Source organism: Pseudonaja textilis, chromosome 1 (genome assembly GCF_049901715.1).
Source record: "Pseudonaja textilis isolate UNSWEBS1 chromosome 1, rPseTex1.2, whole genome shotgun sequence".
In the NCBI taxonomy this organism is placed as follows: Eukaryota; Metazoa; Chordata; class Lepidosauria; order Squamata; family Elapidae; genus Pseudonaja; species Pseudonaja textilis.
Genome location: NC_141990.1, coordinates 274022270 through 274038483, shown reverse-complemented (window position 1 = coordinate 274038483; position 16214 = coordinate 274022270). Strand labels below are relative to the sequence as shown.

Genomic DNA, 16214 nt, shown 5'->3' with positions numbered 1-16214 from the left:
ACAGAGAAGGAACCTCCATTATTTAACAGAGGGGACTTGAAGCACATCCACTTTGCTGAATCTTACCAATTTAACAATATATGTGTTAGACTAAATTTTCATTTACCATTTTGTATTCACTTTTGCTAGCCTAGAGATGTCTTTGAATGGGTATGTTAATCATTTGTTTTCATGCCATCTTCAGCCACTGCACGGAATTCATTCCATTTATTGTTGTCCTAAATACCTCCACTGTGTCAGTGTTCTTAATGCTGATTGTTTCTCATGTTTTTTTTTCTTATTATAGTCTTTCTTATTAAAAGTTTCTTATAAAACTTTTACAGCTAATGACTAACCATTAGAATGCTGATCTTTGCTGAAGTTTTGTTTTTAAGTTAACTGTTATTAAAGCTACACTTATTAAACCCACTGACCTTTTTAAGTTAATCCTCTACTCCTAAGCATGTTATAAAAAAGTAAAGCTTACTTATTTCCATAGGATTTATTCCTCCTTAAATATACATAAAAGGGGTAGCTAAAATTTCAAAAGAATGGCTTGAAAATCTGTCCATTAATTTTCTAGAAAAATGCATTTTCCCCCCTATGGTGGTACAAGTGAACTTGCAATTAAATATTACAGTATGTTCTGTCATACAATTAGGAATGCTTTTGTTTAGAATTTCTACCAACTAGCCACGCCTTTCTCTAAAGAGCACAGACAGGGCTTTCTGCTCCAATTTCCAGTTTTCTGTTTTTATTTTTCTACTAATACAGCATTTCAAACCTATCGAGCATAAACTTTTTCTTTTCCTTATGTTACCATTATAGGGACTATCATGCTCATCACTACTACAATCTTGTCAATCATACAATTCTTCCAAGTTTGGCAATACTCCCCCCCCATACCAATTATTTCTATCCATTATTCTCATTAACTGAATTCTCTTATCTGCATACTTCTGTTTTCCTCTTTTGCATCTTAAATCTATCTCGAGATGAAGGTAAATGGTTCCAGTACTATCAGTACTAGGTATCCTGTTGTGCTCCTCTTCAAAAGAAAAACAGAGAATCATACAGTTGAAGGGGACTTTGAAGGTCTTCTAGCCCATCCCTTTGTAAAAATCCTCATACAATCCTAGAAAAATGGCTTTCCTCCAGTGGTGAAGCTTTCATGACTCCATAAAGCAAGCTATTCTACTAGTTTATAGTGTTTATGGGAAGCTATATTCGTTTGTAACAAAGAACTGAAGATTCTGATAAGAACAAAGAACTGAAAGACTATGATAGCAAAATGTGAACTTTTTAAATGGTTAATTTTGAATAACAAGTTTTCTCTAGGAACTGGTCTTTCTTTGTCTAGGACCTCGTTTTTCTGTCATTAGATTGGAATTTGTAAATTGAGAGTTAAATGTGTGTTTTTCTATATGACATGCTTCTGAATTTGTTCTGCCTAAGGAAAGATGGACCACTGCTGGAAGGGACAAAGTAAAAGGATAATCAGGTGCATGGATTACAGAGAAAATGGGCAAAAGCCATTCCCTGAACCAAGCAATTTTGCTAAAGAATTGCTAAATTTTGTAAGATTATTTTTCATACAGGATTTTGTGTACAGGTTCTTTATCTGTTGCCCCTAACCACAATATGCCTACTTCTTTTCCGCCATGTTTTCATGATGAAGCCCCATCAAATCTCCAGTCCACAGCTGAAGCAGTTTATAGTCACTCTTAGATGTTCTAGTTAGAATGTGGGGGTCTTCTCTCATCCTTTTTGCACATTGCTCAGCATGCTTCACTGACCAAGTGCTTCTGTATATATTGTCTGGAAATAGTATTTGCCTATCTTCTAGTTCTGTGGTCCTGACCCTTCTGTTTTGTCTTTAATCACTCCCTGCCATAATCATTTTGGTTTGGCCTGTAGGAGAAATTGCACACCTGCCTTTTACAGATGTACCTGCCTGCATAATTCTTGACCTTCTATAGAGCTCACTAATCCTCTTGTGCTATTCTTATAGATGTGAATTTAGCCATTTTGAGAGATTGTTCCTAAGCACAGGTTTAGTGTTCTTTCCTTAAGAAAAAAAAAGCCTTATTCTTGAGCAGAAAGTTGATTTAAAGCAAGAATCAGAGCTAGTTTCTTCAAGAAGAGGCTATCAATAGAAAAGGGATTCACATCCCTCTGTAATTTTCTATAATTTTCTTTCACAGATGTGTCCAATTCACCATTTTACTTAATGGTCATTTGTGCCTTCATTGTGAGTTACTATCATTATCAACACAGACATACTGACACATCAGTTGATTAACTACCTCTGGCAACAATGGTATCCATACATTTGCAGAAGTCATTAGGGCTGGTTGACTCAATTTGCAGAGAAAAATGGTCTTCAAGAATGAATCATTAAAATTGAAATTGTTTCATTCCACCCAAAAATATTTGGGATCAGCAATCTGATCACTATATAAAATAATCCATTGTTGTGCAAAGCATTAAATAGTTTAGCACCTCGGAGGGATGTTAGGATTAACATTTTTAATGACTTATGATAAAAATGTTGAAAAAAAACCCTTTTATATAGAAATAGTTTTTGCATCTACTGTGAGTCAGAACTTGTAATGGAATGTGTGGATGACCATTGAGAACAAGGGGAAGAGATGCTGCCTAGGAAACCATCAGACAAGAGAGCCAGGACCCCCCAGTGGCTTAACAATCAGAGAAAGAATCTTAGGAAGGAAACACCCTAATGCAGGGCTGTCAAATTTGCAGCCTTCAGGCCGGATGCATCACACACTGGTCACTCCCATGCCCAGTTTAGTGAAGAGGGAAAAAGTCACGATACGTCACATGCCACCGCCATGATGATATGAGTTTGACACCCCTTCCCTAATAGATTCACACAGTTAAAAGTGGTGGTGGGGAGTCTGTATGTTCAGACTTGCAAGATTCTGTTAATGTAGCTTTACAATAAAGAATTTACTCACCTTGTTGTGTTTCCTATCTGATTTACTGCAAGAGGTAACAGAGCTCGGTGCTGTAAAATATAGTTCCAGCTTCTTTACTCTGTTTCATGCAGACATTACTGTAGTTATTGATTACCTTTATTGTGTTTCCTATGTTGTTATTTCCTTTAAAACAAATCTTTCCCATTATCTATCAGCTCCATATAACATACAGAGATAGTCAAACCATAATGAGTTATAACCACCCTGTAAAAAAAAAATCAGTGCCTTTGCTCATGTTTATTGGCAATGCCACTTAAAAGAATGCTGTCTAATATTTTCAGCAGCTCGATGGCTGTTGAAATGCATAGTTTCAGCTTGACCTAACTTGAGTTTTCTCAAGTGCCATGGAAGGAACATGCATCTCCATTTTGCTTTTAGGGTTTCTGAAAATGTTATGCAAAAATAATTTATATAGCTACTCTTCTCTATTTCCTATTAAGGCAAAATTGCCCTGACTATTACTTTGTTGCTAAGTACCTCCTATGCCTTTTCCATTTCAGGCCTGATCAGATAATCATTTGTAATTTTTGGAGTGGACAATGGGGGAAAGCTGTGTTAGTTGCCTAGCAATTGCAAGCTTTGTCTCTCAACCATTTGGGGTGATTCAATCTGAGTCATAGGCAGAATACCAAGGAACAATTAATATAGTCGATGTAAGATGCAGTTTGGAAAGACATATACTTACTACATGCAAGGTTACCATATGAAGTCTCTTCCTCCCTCAAGGCCTGTATATTTTAAAATGAATACATGCCATATCCCAAAGGTATTTTCCCAAAGGACAACAAACCCATTCCCCACCATTCAGTCAGAACTGAAGCTTCCTAGATGAGAAGTCCAATTGCCTTTTGGAAAAGCACCTTTGGGGCAACCATGAGCTGGATGATTGAGAATCTCCATAGACCAGAGGCAGGGGTGGATTCAAATTTTTTAACAACAGGTTCTGTGGGCATGGCTTAGTTGGTGGGTGTGGCTTGGTGGTCATGTGACTGAGTGGGAATGGCCAACTCGACGACACTCACATCAAGGGGTGCTTATCCTTGCCTGGCCTCTCACGACAGTGGGGATGCTGCAATGGTCATAAATGTGAAAAACTGTCATAAGTCACTTTTTCCAGTGCCATTGTAACTTTGAACGGTCACTAAATGTACTGTTGTAAATCAAGGATTACCTGTACAAAAATACAAAAAGCTTCTTTGCCTGCAAAAAGCTGCCCTAAATACCAATCATTAGATTAAAAATATCTGCAAGCCAGAGTTACAAATCAGGCAGGGTGCCAGAGCACTTTGAGGAATTAAAATAGTTAAAATGCAATGATAACTATCAGCAGCCAATTCTTGCTCATAAAGTGAAACCCTTTAGCAGAGAGTCACTTAAGCTCTCCAGAAAGACCACACCCAGGAAAAGCAATCCTTAGATCCATTTGCATCACTTAAAGATACCAGCTGGTCTCACTCATCTCATAAGGAAATCATCCAGATTTAAGGAAAGGTCACTTGCCCACAGAAAGGCAGTAAAAAAAATCAGTGCCAAGCTTGCATCCTGCCTCTTGGAAGTACACCCCAAAAGGATAGTGCCAGATACCACTAAAGCAATGAAGGAAGACCCCCTACCCAGAAGAAACCATGAGGCAGGAAAAAATTCAAACACAATACAAATAATTAAATCACAGTAGCTGTTGCTTGTTAAATCAATTACCTGAACAAATAGACACAGAAACTAGCCAGACTTCTCAAACCAGTTTCTTTTCAGGAACAGAGATTAATCTTTTCTCAGTTGTACGGGTCGGAGAATCCAAAGCGTGGGCTGTCTCCTGCTTCCTTGCTTAAAGATGGAGTCAATCAAAGTTTAGTCCAGCCCCCTTTCCACCGCACATGCCCAGTTTTTGACTCCGTCTTCATGCAAAGAGGACACGAGGAGAGAGTGTTCAGAAAGAAAGATAGAAAATATAGGATCAACTCTTTGGATTCTTCGAGAAAAAAGGAGAGAAAAGACAAAGAGTGAAAGTCAGCAAACTGTGAGTAAGCGAAAGAGCCAGGACCTCATCCCAAGATGGGAAAGCCCACATGTTTGGTGTTAAGAGAATAAGAGGCAGCAGCCTCAGTAAGAGCAGGCAGGCTCTCGATCGGCTAGCAAAGAAGAAGGGCAAATTAATTCAGCTTTCCCAGAGCCTTCGTTAAACAAACCAGAAGCCGCACAAGCCTCCAGTGCTCTCTTTAACTGGAGGCAAACTCAGTCTTAGGCTGAGCAAGTTTCCATCACAGTCACACAAGCCTACCCAGGAGAAAAGGAGGGTAGAGTCCATGCTCAGGCTGGTCTCAGTATACTCTATCAGCAAAAACCAAAGGGAAAGGCTGAATTTTCTGAAACAGAGGCAAGCCTGGAGGAGCAGGAATCCCCTGCCCCCAGTTTGAACAGAGAGCAAAGCACAAAGGAACCCAGAGAGGCTGGGAGAGCTTCAGAAAGGCCTCTCAGCAGGGTGTTCAAGGCAGATGAGAGGGAGGCATTAAGTAGACAAAGGGCTATTGAGAAATGCTTCCCAAGGCTGGAAAAGGAGGCGGAGAAGAATAGAAATTCCCGCACTCCAACTGGCAAACCAATAAGAGCGAAGTATCAGGAAAGGAGCACAACACTAGAGGGCGGTGAAGATCAGTCTTTTCAGCCTACTCTTTGTGTGAACGAAGGATTGAGTGAATCAGAAAGACAATGCTCTCAGGAATGCAATGAAGAGCCCTCCCCCAAGAGAAAGAGATTTTCAACTGAGTCTAGTTCCTCCTCCACAGCATCGGAAGTCAGGGAACACAGTCCTTTAAAGAGGAAATGAGGGCTATGATGAAAGAGATGATGGCAGAATTCAGGGACAGTCAGGGTAACAGACCCAGCCTGAGACATAATGAGAGGAGATGGGAGGCTCATCAGGAGGAACTGGGCTTCCAGGGAGAAAGTTTCAGTAGATCAGACACTCACAGTGAGGCCTCTGTTTCAAGAGAGGAAGAATATAGGGAGTCAGCTTTCTCAGATGAAGAAACTAATGAACCAGAAATTCCAATGTTTACAGGTCTATTTTGTCACCAGCTGATTAAGATGCTGCTGAGGAAGGCTAAGATAGCAACAGGCCTGGGGAGAATCACAGGGACAGAAGGGTCTGAGTTAGAACCATCTGATCCCAAAGATAGATTTTTTGCCAGAACCAAGGTTGAAAGTGAATCCATACCTTCACCTGAATTGTTCAGGGAAGTGGTGGAAGGTCAGTTGGACAAACCAGTTATTTTCCAAATGCCAGGGGCGAATGGGAGGAAATTTTATAATGTGGAACTAGTGGACCTATTCACAGTTCCCACAATAGATACTCCTGTGGCAGCCTCCACATCTGCTACAGTGTTGGCTAACAAAGCTGAGGATGGTCTAAAAGGGGAGGATAAGAAAACAGAACAGACCCTACAAAAAGTTTACCAGGCCGCAGCATGGGCAGTAAAGGCAACATCCACAGTATCGTTTTTCAGCAGAGCAGTCCTGATATGGATTGAACAGATGCAGGAAAGGATGCCACCTGGTGATTTCAATTGCAACAGGATTTGAACAAAATAACTGCTGCAACAAAGTTCATAGTAGATGCTACACTTAATGGGGTCAAGTATGCAACTAAGGCCATTGCAGCTTCAATAGCTGCAAGGAGATTTGTTTGGCTCTGCCACCGGCAGGCAGATCTGAAACATAAATGGAAACTGACATCAGCTCCAGTTAAAGGGGACAAACTTTTCAGGGAGGCCATTGAGCCATTACTGATTGAAACCAAGGACAAGAGGAAGGTCTTACCCAGGCAACTTGGTCAGGAAGATAGGCGACCTTCTCCATATACACAGCAACAGCCCTTTCCTATCTTGGGGGGGAGGCTTCAGCCACTCTCCATACACACAGAGACAATACACACAGACCCCTACTAGACATCCAGATAGGTCAGGATTTAGAGATAGGGGTGGACAATGGTCCCAGGCAAGGCGCCCCTTCCAGAGTTCGACCAGTAGGACCTTCCGGCATACAAAGTGACAGCTGGAACAATGCGCCCATTAGCGGGAGGCTGGGCCTATTCACCAACTGATGGGTGTCAACTACAATGGACAAGTGGGTCCTAGACACATTAAGAAAAGGCCTAGTTCTGGAATTCATCTCCATACCCCTGAGCTCATTCAGAAGATGCCCGACGCCAAGGGACAGAACCAAAAGGGTAATTATGGAAACAGCAGTTCAACATCTGCTGGACATTCGGGCAGTACAAGTGGTACCAGAGAACAAACAGGGACAAGGGTTCTATTCAAACCTGTTTTTTGTGCAGAAGGCATCGGGGTGGTGGTGGTGTTGAGACCAATTTTGGATCTCAAATTACTAAACAGGCACATAGTATACAGGAGATTCAAGATGCAGTCCCTGCAAGTTATACTAGGGAGCATACGGGAGGGGGATGTCCTGACATCAGTAGACCTCACAGATGCTTACCTAGACATACCTATTATCAGGAGGCATTGGAAGTTCCTGCAGTTTTGTTATGCAGGGAGACACTACCAGTACAGGGCTCTACCATTTGGCCTGTTCTCAGCGCCGAGGACTTTCACCAAGGTCCTGGCAGCAGTAGCAGCCTTCCTCAAGACAAAGCCCATATGGGTCCAATGCTACTTAGATGACATATTACTATAGTCAACATCGACTCTAAGAGCACAGAGTGATCTAGAAACCATGATACAGACATTACAAGAGCATGGCTTTTTGGTGAATTTCAAAAAGAGCCACTTAGAACCGACCAGGTGATTACAACACTTAGGAGCTGTAATAAACACCAACCCCTGCAAGGTTTACCTGTCACAGGAAAGGCAGGACAGCATAAGGTCATCAATAAATCAAGTGAGCACAGCTCACAAATACTAGGGAGGATGATATTGTGCATCTCGATAGTTCCTCGGGCCAGGCTGCACGCAAGGACATTGCAGTGGTTCCTATTACCTTACCAGAGAGCAGGCAAGGGCAATACAGGAACCAAGGTACAAGTCCCCCCCAGAGTGAAGCAGTCACTCCAGTGGTGGAGATCACCTGCAGTGACGAGGGGATGTGGGTTCAAGGAACCCACTCGACTGACTATCACAACAGATGCAAGTTTAGTAGGCTGGGGAGCCCACTGTCAGAGCTAGATTACATAGGGTCAGTGGTCTCAGTCAGACCTCAAGAACAACATCAACTGGTTGGAGCTCAGGGCATCTCATCTGGCTCTAAGGGCCTTCAGGTCAGTGATAGTGGGACAGACGTGTTGATCCTGATAGACAACATGACCGCCAAGGCTCATATCAACAGGCAGGGAGGGGTACTCCCTAGCACTCATGCAAGAAGCAGAGCGATTGGGCCACTGGGTGGAGACGTATCTTCTATCGATCAGGGTGGAACACATATTGGGAGTGGAAAAGGTTCAGGCAGATTGGCTCAGCAGAACAATGGTCAACCACTCAGAGTGGCGTCTACACCCGGACCTGTTAGGGAACTGTTGCACAGATTCGGGAGAGCAGTCCTGGACCTGTTTGCAATGCCAGCAAATGCACAACTCCCGAGATTCTACTCGAGATTCCCAATACAGGGAGTGCAAGGAACCAATGCGCTCCAAAAAGCATGGCCAAGGAGTCTGCTCTATGCATTCCCCCCATTCCCCTTGATGCCAAGGGTAATTAAGAAAGTGATAGAAGAGGGGGTGGAGGTCTTAATGGTAGCACCTCACTGGCCCAGGAGGTCTTGGTACATGGATCTAGTAGATCTGTTGGTATCCAGATCATGGAGAATTCCCCCAGACAAGGTAGAACTGAGTCAGGGAGCCATACGGCACCCAGAGCCACAATGGCTACAACTAACCATATGCCACTTGAGAGGTCCACGCTAAAGCGTTTAGAGTGCTCAGACAAGGTAATACAGACACTCCAGGCATCCAGGAGACTATCAACCAACATAATTTATGATGCTACTTGGAGAGCATTTGGAACCTGATGTTCCAAGAAACAAATAGATCCAACCATAGTGTTAGTTACTCAAGTGCTGGATTTTCTCCAGGAAGGCCTGGAGAAGAGTTTAATCCCTAACGCCTTAAGGAGGCAGGTAGCAGTGATAGCTTCAGTGTTGGCTTGCGGGACCTCAGAGTCCCTCTCATGACACCCCCTAATCCGCACCTTCATCAGAGAAGCAACCAATCTAAAGCCACCAGTGATACACGGGTACCCTACTTGGGACTTGATAAGGGTGCTAAGGGAGCTCATGACTGAGCCCTTTGAACTGCTGAGGTCAGTAGGACTACCTTCACTCGCCCTTAAGGTGGCCTTCCTAATAGCCATTACATCAGCCAGAAGAATTTCAGAGTTGTCAGCATTATCTGTGAGGGAGGACCTCTGTATAGTTCACCCAAATAGGGTAGTATTAAGATTAGACCTGACCTTTATTCCAAAGATCAATTCTACGTTCCATAGAGCACAAGAGCTAGTATTACCAGACTTCTGCCCAGAACCAGTCCATAGCCTAGAAAGGAAGTGGCACTCCTTGGATGTTAGGAGAGCTATATGTATTTATATTAAGAGAACAAGGCCCATTAGAAAAATGGAAGCATTGTTTGTTTCATTTAGACAGAGTTCGTTGGGACAAAGGGTTTCACCATCTACTATAGGCAGATAGATCAAGGCATGTATCACAAAAGCTTATGAAAGCCAATCATTGCAATTGCTGGGTAACATAATGGCATATTCATCCAGGAGTGCAGCCACACCAGCAGCATGGAACACACAGGCCTCGACTGAAGAGAGCTGTAGGGCAACAATGTGGTCATCACCATCTCCATTCATCAGAAATTATAAACTGGATACATTTCAATCAGCGGAAGCATCCTTTGGAAGAAGAGGGCTACAAAGAGTTCACACAGAGATGGGGGCTTGGGACAAGGAGTTGGCCCACCCTCAGGACAATTAGCTTGGGTACATCCCATGCTTTGGATTCTCTGACCCATACAACTGAGAAAGAGTGTTGAGCTTACCTGAAACGCATCTTCTAGCTGTACGGGAGGAGAATCCAAATCCCACCCTTAGATAGTTAGTGAGCTCAGGACAGTCAAGAACGAGCACCAAAGAACTCTCCAAGTCAATCATCAGCCTTCATCAAAAACTGGGCATGTGCAGTGGAAAGGGGGCTGGACTAAACTTTGATTGACTCCGTCTTTAAGCAAGGAAGCAGGAGACAGCCCACACTTTGGATTCTCCTCCCGTACAACTAGAAGATGTGTTTCAGGTAAGCCCAACACTCTTTTCCTTCCAATCAAAGCTGAATAGGGAAAATTATCCCATCAATAAACACAGGATTAAACATCACCAAGCACAGAATTAAACTTAACCAAAAACCAGTTTTAGACCAAAACTCAGAAAGGGTATACTGGGGTAAACTGGGGTATGTACAGGGTAGAAAGATTGAATGTCAATCTTTCTACCTAGCCAAGAAGTAGTATTTCCAGGGGAGTATTTCCTCCCAAAAGCAGTGTAAAAAACTTAAAACAACCTTTCCCTTTAAGAAATCAAGAAAAACAAAACCTCTTTCAGAAACAGTAAGTCTATGCATACTGCCAAGAATGTAATAAGGGTGGAAAAAACCAAAAGGATATGTCTTCTAACTACTGGTTGTCCGAACTGCTCAGAAAGTTAACAAGAGGTTTTATAGAACTGGTCAGAACTGGTAGAATCCCATCCCTGACCAGGAGTATCAAATGTGTAGCTTATGGGCCAGATGTGTCATGCACTGCTACGCCCACCCTGTTTTAGCGAAGGGGAAAAAGTCAAGATACATCAAGTGACGACAACATGAAGCTACGAGTTTTACGCTCCTGCCATAGACAATACATGCAACAATTGTCAATCCCACCATTCATGCAATATCATGATTGTATCACAAAATTATGCGAAGAAACAAAGTAAGGTTGAAAACACTTCAATGATAACTACTCTCATGTCCTTAAAACAATTATAAGACCATTATTCATATTGTGGCTTTTGGCACTTTTCATGCAAGTAATTCCAAATGTGTATTTAGTACTTTTAGCACTGGTGATGATTGAGAGATGTTTCACTTAATATTGAAAATGTAATGCTATAAATTCATTTATATTTTATTTTCCCATTTCCTGGTCAAAGAAATGTTCATTGTATAAGAATAAAAATATAACATTTCATGGGATAGATAAAAAGAAATCTGTCAGAACTAAGTCCAATGGTTTTGCCTCTGAACTAAAATGTAGGAAACCTATTGTTCCACAAAATGATTTCTAGAAATAATATAGTCTACCAATAGAACAATATAACTTTACTCATCAGAGACACCATGGAATGTGAACAGAAATGTCCAAATGCCATCTTATTTGGTCTCAAAGACACCAATGAATCAGATGACATCACCAAAGTTTGTGATATCATAAGCAAATCAATTACAATAAACATCTTTCCTGAAGATATCATTGAAATAACCAGAAATGACCATGGCTACAAATAAAAAGATGGCCTGGTGGCTCCAAGATTTTGTAGAGTTGTATGCAAAAATGAGTTCAGCAAATGCATATTCATTCATACAATAAACACCATTGCAAAAACCAATCCCAACCACAAAAAACTTTGCTCAAGACCAGACTTATCCATACTGCAAAGAATCTGTTCCCATGAACTCCGCGCAGAACTCAAAAACTATCTAGACAATGGAGAAAAGGATTTATACATTGACTACAGAGCTGATTGCATCAAAAGAAAGTCACACAACCCACAACTCCGCATCCAACCCCACCCCATCCAATCCAACATCACTCAAAACTAGGCATGCACAACCCTAACTACCTCTATTCCAATCACTACTGGCCTTAAATGCAAGCTACTCAATGCAAGAAGCTTTGTAAAAAAAATGCCTGAATTTCTCCTCTTACTAAATATGGCTAAATTCGACATTATATTTGTATGTGAAACATGGCTCAATGCATCTCTCCCTGACTCCATTACCACAGTAAAAGACTATCATGTTTACTGATCAGATCGTGAAATCCGTAGAGGAGGTGGTGTTGCTATCTTCTATAAAAAGTCCTTACATCTAAAAAACATCCAAGTTACCCAGGAGCTTGCTATGCCTGAGACCATCGTCTGTGTCACATTTCGGTTCTTACTATGTTACAGAGCCCCTGATTATGACATCGAACATGTAAACAAGCTAAATTCACTACTAACATGGGCAGCATCCTGCCCACACACTTTTAACTTGCTTGGTGACTTAAATCTACCTCATATTAACTGGACCCTTAACAAATGTAAAACTGAACCCACACATGCAACCTTCTACAATGCAATAGCAAATCTGGGACTAGAACAACTAGTAACCAACGACACTAGATTTAACAACTGCCTCGATCTCATCTTCTGCAATAGTTTGAATTCAATTTACGGAATACAAATTAAAGAACCCTTTTCCAACAGTGACCACAACATGATTGACTTTTGTCTCAACATACGTCCATACAAAAATATCACAATGATGGAATCCCCAATTATAACTTCAAAAAAGGCAACTATGATCTTATAAGCAATGATCTCTCATCCCTTGATTGGCAATTTCTATTTTCTGGATACAATACTGTTGCAATACTGTTACAACATATTTTTACTTCAAAAGAGTCATCAAACTATATGTATCAATAACAACTCCAAAACCCAGAAAAAACAGATTACCCATAACAATAAGGAAGCTTCAATCCAAAAAGAGATCATTTTGGTGGAAAAACAAATCTGGTCACGTTGCCAACTTCAAAAGACGATACAAAAATTTATGCCACCAGATAAAGACTGAATGCACTAATTATCACATTAAACAAGAGGAAAACCTTCTACACACCAATTCCACCCATGCTTTCTACAATTTTGTAAACTAAAAGACTCAAGGTCCATCCCACCTCTGAAAGGACCTAATGGTAAAGACTGCAATGACGACACTATTAAAGCCAACCTCTTTAACACATTCTTTGGCTCAGTATTTGTAAACAGCAATGGATCATTCCCAATATTTCCTAGTCGAATCACAGACAACTACAATGATCTAATACACATCAATTTTACAGAAGACAATGTTGAAAAAGCACTACGCAATCTAAAACCATCTCTATCTATTGGACCGGACAGAATATGTGCCTACTTCTTTAAAAAGCTACCCACTGCCACAGCATAATCTTTGAAAAATATTTCAGGACCAGCTCCTTGCCAAAACTATGTTCACAAGCCACAGTCATCCCCAGCTTCAAAAAGAGAGACCCCAGCCTAGTTGAAAATTACAGACCAATCTCTTTATGCTGCGTCACCTGTAAGGTCATGGAATCAATTATTAACCAATCCATCATCCTCCACTTAGAAACAAGCAACCCACTCTCTAATAAACAATTTGGTTTTAGGAAAAAACTAATCTAATCTTACACTGCAAAAACATATGGACTACACAACTCAGTCAAGCAATAGACACAATCTACATAGACTTCTGTAAAGCCTTTGATTCAGTGGTACATGACAAACTACTCCTAAAACTAAAATCTTATGGTATGTCTGGACACCTGCATAAGTGGGAGACCCTACACCATTTCTGACAAATGGCAGTCCAATCTCTTCTTGAAGGTCTCAAGCGGTAGTGCTCCCACAACTTCCGAGGGTAAGCTGTTCCATTGGTTGATTGTTCTCACTGTCAGAAGTTTCTTTTTATTTCCAGGTTAAATCTCTCCTTGTTCAGTTTCCATCCATTATTCCTTGTTTGGCCTACAGGAGCTTTAGAAAATAGATTGATCCCTTCCTCTCTGTGGCAGCCCCTCAAATATTAGAAGACTGCTATCATGTCTCCCCCGATCCTTCTCTTCACTAGACTATCCAGGCCCAGTTCCTGTAACCGTTCTTCATATGCCTTAGTTTCCAGTCCCCTAATCATCCTGGTTGCTCTTCTCTGCACCTTTTCTAGAGTCTCAACATCTTTTTTATAATGTGGTGACCAAAAGTGGATGCAGTACTCTAGGTGTGGTCTTACTAAGGCTTTATAGAGTGGTATTAGTACTTCCCTTGATCTTGATTGTATTCCTCTGTTAATGCAACTTTGGATTGCATTAGCTTTTTTGGCTACTGCTGCACACTGCTCATATTTAGCTAGTTGTCCACTAAGACTCCAAGATCCCTCTCACAGTTATTGCTATTGAGCTTGGTTTCACCCAGTCTATATGTGTACTTTTGGTTTTTCTTGCCTAGGTGTAGGACTTTACTTTTTTCTACATTGAATTTCATTTTGTTAGATACAGCCCAATGTTCTAGTCTATCAAGATCCATCTGGATCTTGAGCCTATCTTCTTGGGTGTTAGCTATTCTTGCCAGTTTAGTATCATATGCAAATTTTGTAAGTTCCCCTTCTGTTCCCTCATCTAAGTCATTAATGAAGATATTTCAATCCATTATCCTCCACTTAGAGGCAAACAAACTACTCTCTAATAAAAAATTTGGTTTCAGAAAAAAACTATCCTGTAATCTGCAACTCTTACACTGCAAAAACATATGGACTACACAACTCAATCAGGGCAAAACAATAGATGCAATCTACATAGACTTCTGTAAAGCCTTTGATTCAGTAGTACACAACAAACTACTTTTAAAACTAAAATCTTATGGTATCTCTGGACAACTGCATAACTGGATAGAAGCATTCCAGTCAAACAGACAACAAATGGTCAAAATTGGGAGTGTCCTATCAAATTATGTACCTGTCAATAGTGGTGTCCCCCAAGGCAGTGTTCTAGGACCAACTCTCTTCATACTCTACATAAATGACCTCTGTGATCATATTAAGAGAAACTGCGTTATCTTCGCTGATGATGTAAAGCTGTTCAATACCACAGAAAATACTGCTAACCTTCAAAAAGATCTTTATGTATCAGAATGGTCAAACAAATGGCAACTTCAATTCTCAACAAATAAATGCTCTGTCTTACATAGTGGCAAAAAAAAAAAAAAAACCCCAGAAAATAAAATACAAGCTGAATAGTCAAGACCTTGTTGATGATCCAAGCTCTGCAAAGGACCTTGGAATACTCATCTCTAATGATCTAGTGCTAGAGCCCACTGTAACTACATAGCCAAAAAAGCATTAAGAGTTGTTAACCTAATCTTATGTAGCTTTTTCTCTGGTAATATCACATTACTAACTGGAGCAAACAAAACATTTGCTAGATCAATAGTCGAATACTGCTCATCAGTCTGGAAACCACATTATGGATATTAACACAGTTGAGAAAGTCCAGAAATATTTCACAAGAAGCGTTCTCCACTCCTCTACTCATTGTAGAATACCTTATGCCACCAGACTTGAAATTCTAGACCTAGAGAACCTAGAACTATGCTGCCTTCGGTCTGATCTAAGTATGGTATATAAAATCATACATTGCAATGACTTACCTGTCAATTAATACTTCAGCTTCAACCATAACAACACAAGAGCACACAATAGATACAAACTCAAGGTTAACCGCACCAAACTTGATTGCAGGAAATATGACTTCAGCAACAGAGTGGTCAATGTCTGGAATACTCTACCTGACTCTGTGGTTTTTTTCGCCAAACCCCAAAAACTTTAACCTTAGACTGTCTACTATTTACCTTTACCCCTTTCCTAAGAGGTCTGTAGGGGGCGTGCATAAGCGCACCGACGTGCCTACCATCCCTGTCCTATTGTTTCTTTTATATTTTTTTTATTTTTCTTATATGTATCCATGTATTCATAACTATGTTTTTACTTATACCTATTATTTTGTAAGCAGTTGACAAATTTAAAAAACTTAGGTTGGAGCAGGGGATCTCTAAAGCAGATGCTTAGCTTTTCTGTGGCCCACTAATCTAATACTAAACATGTCTGAGGTGGGTAGCTGTTGCTCCCCCGTTTTTGTCCCTAGTTGTATTTTAAATTAGTCTCTGGGAAGTTTCTGTGGGAGGAAACTAACTATACCAGCTGCTAAACTGGCATTTTTTCTTTTAAAAACAGCTTTTTGAAAGGTAGGAAGGAAAAGGTCCTCAGATCTCTACTTCAGCTGAGATGGCAATGGTGGTGAGGTACAGGAAGTGTAATTAACCGGTGTTTTGATAAATAAGCATTTGGATTGTGGCACTTTGATTTGACTCCCTATGTTATTGC

The 16214-nt window shown here is 40.8% G+C and overlaps 1 protein-coding gene across 1 annotated transcript in view; it reads left to right on the top strand.

Annotated features, from left to right (window-relative positions):
- Positions 1-16214, top strand: part of RYR3 (ryanodine receptor 3) — a 305744-nt gene that overhangs the window by 76604 nt on the left and 212926 nt on the right. The gene's annotated exons all lie outside the window — the stretch shown is intronic.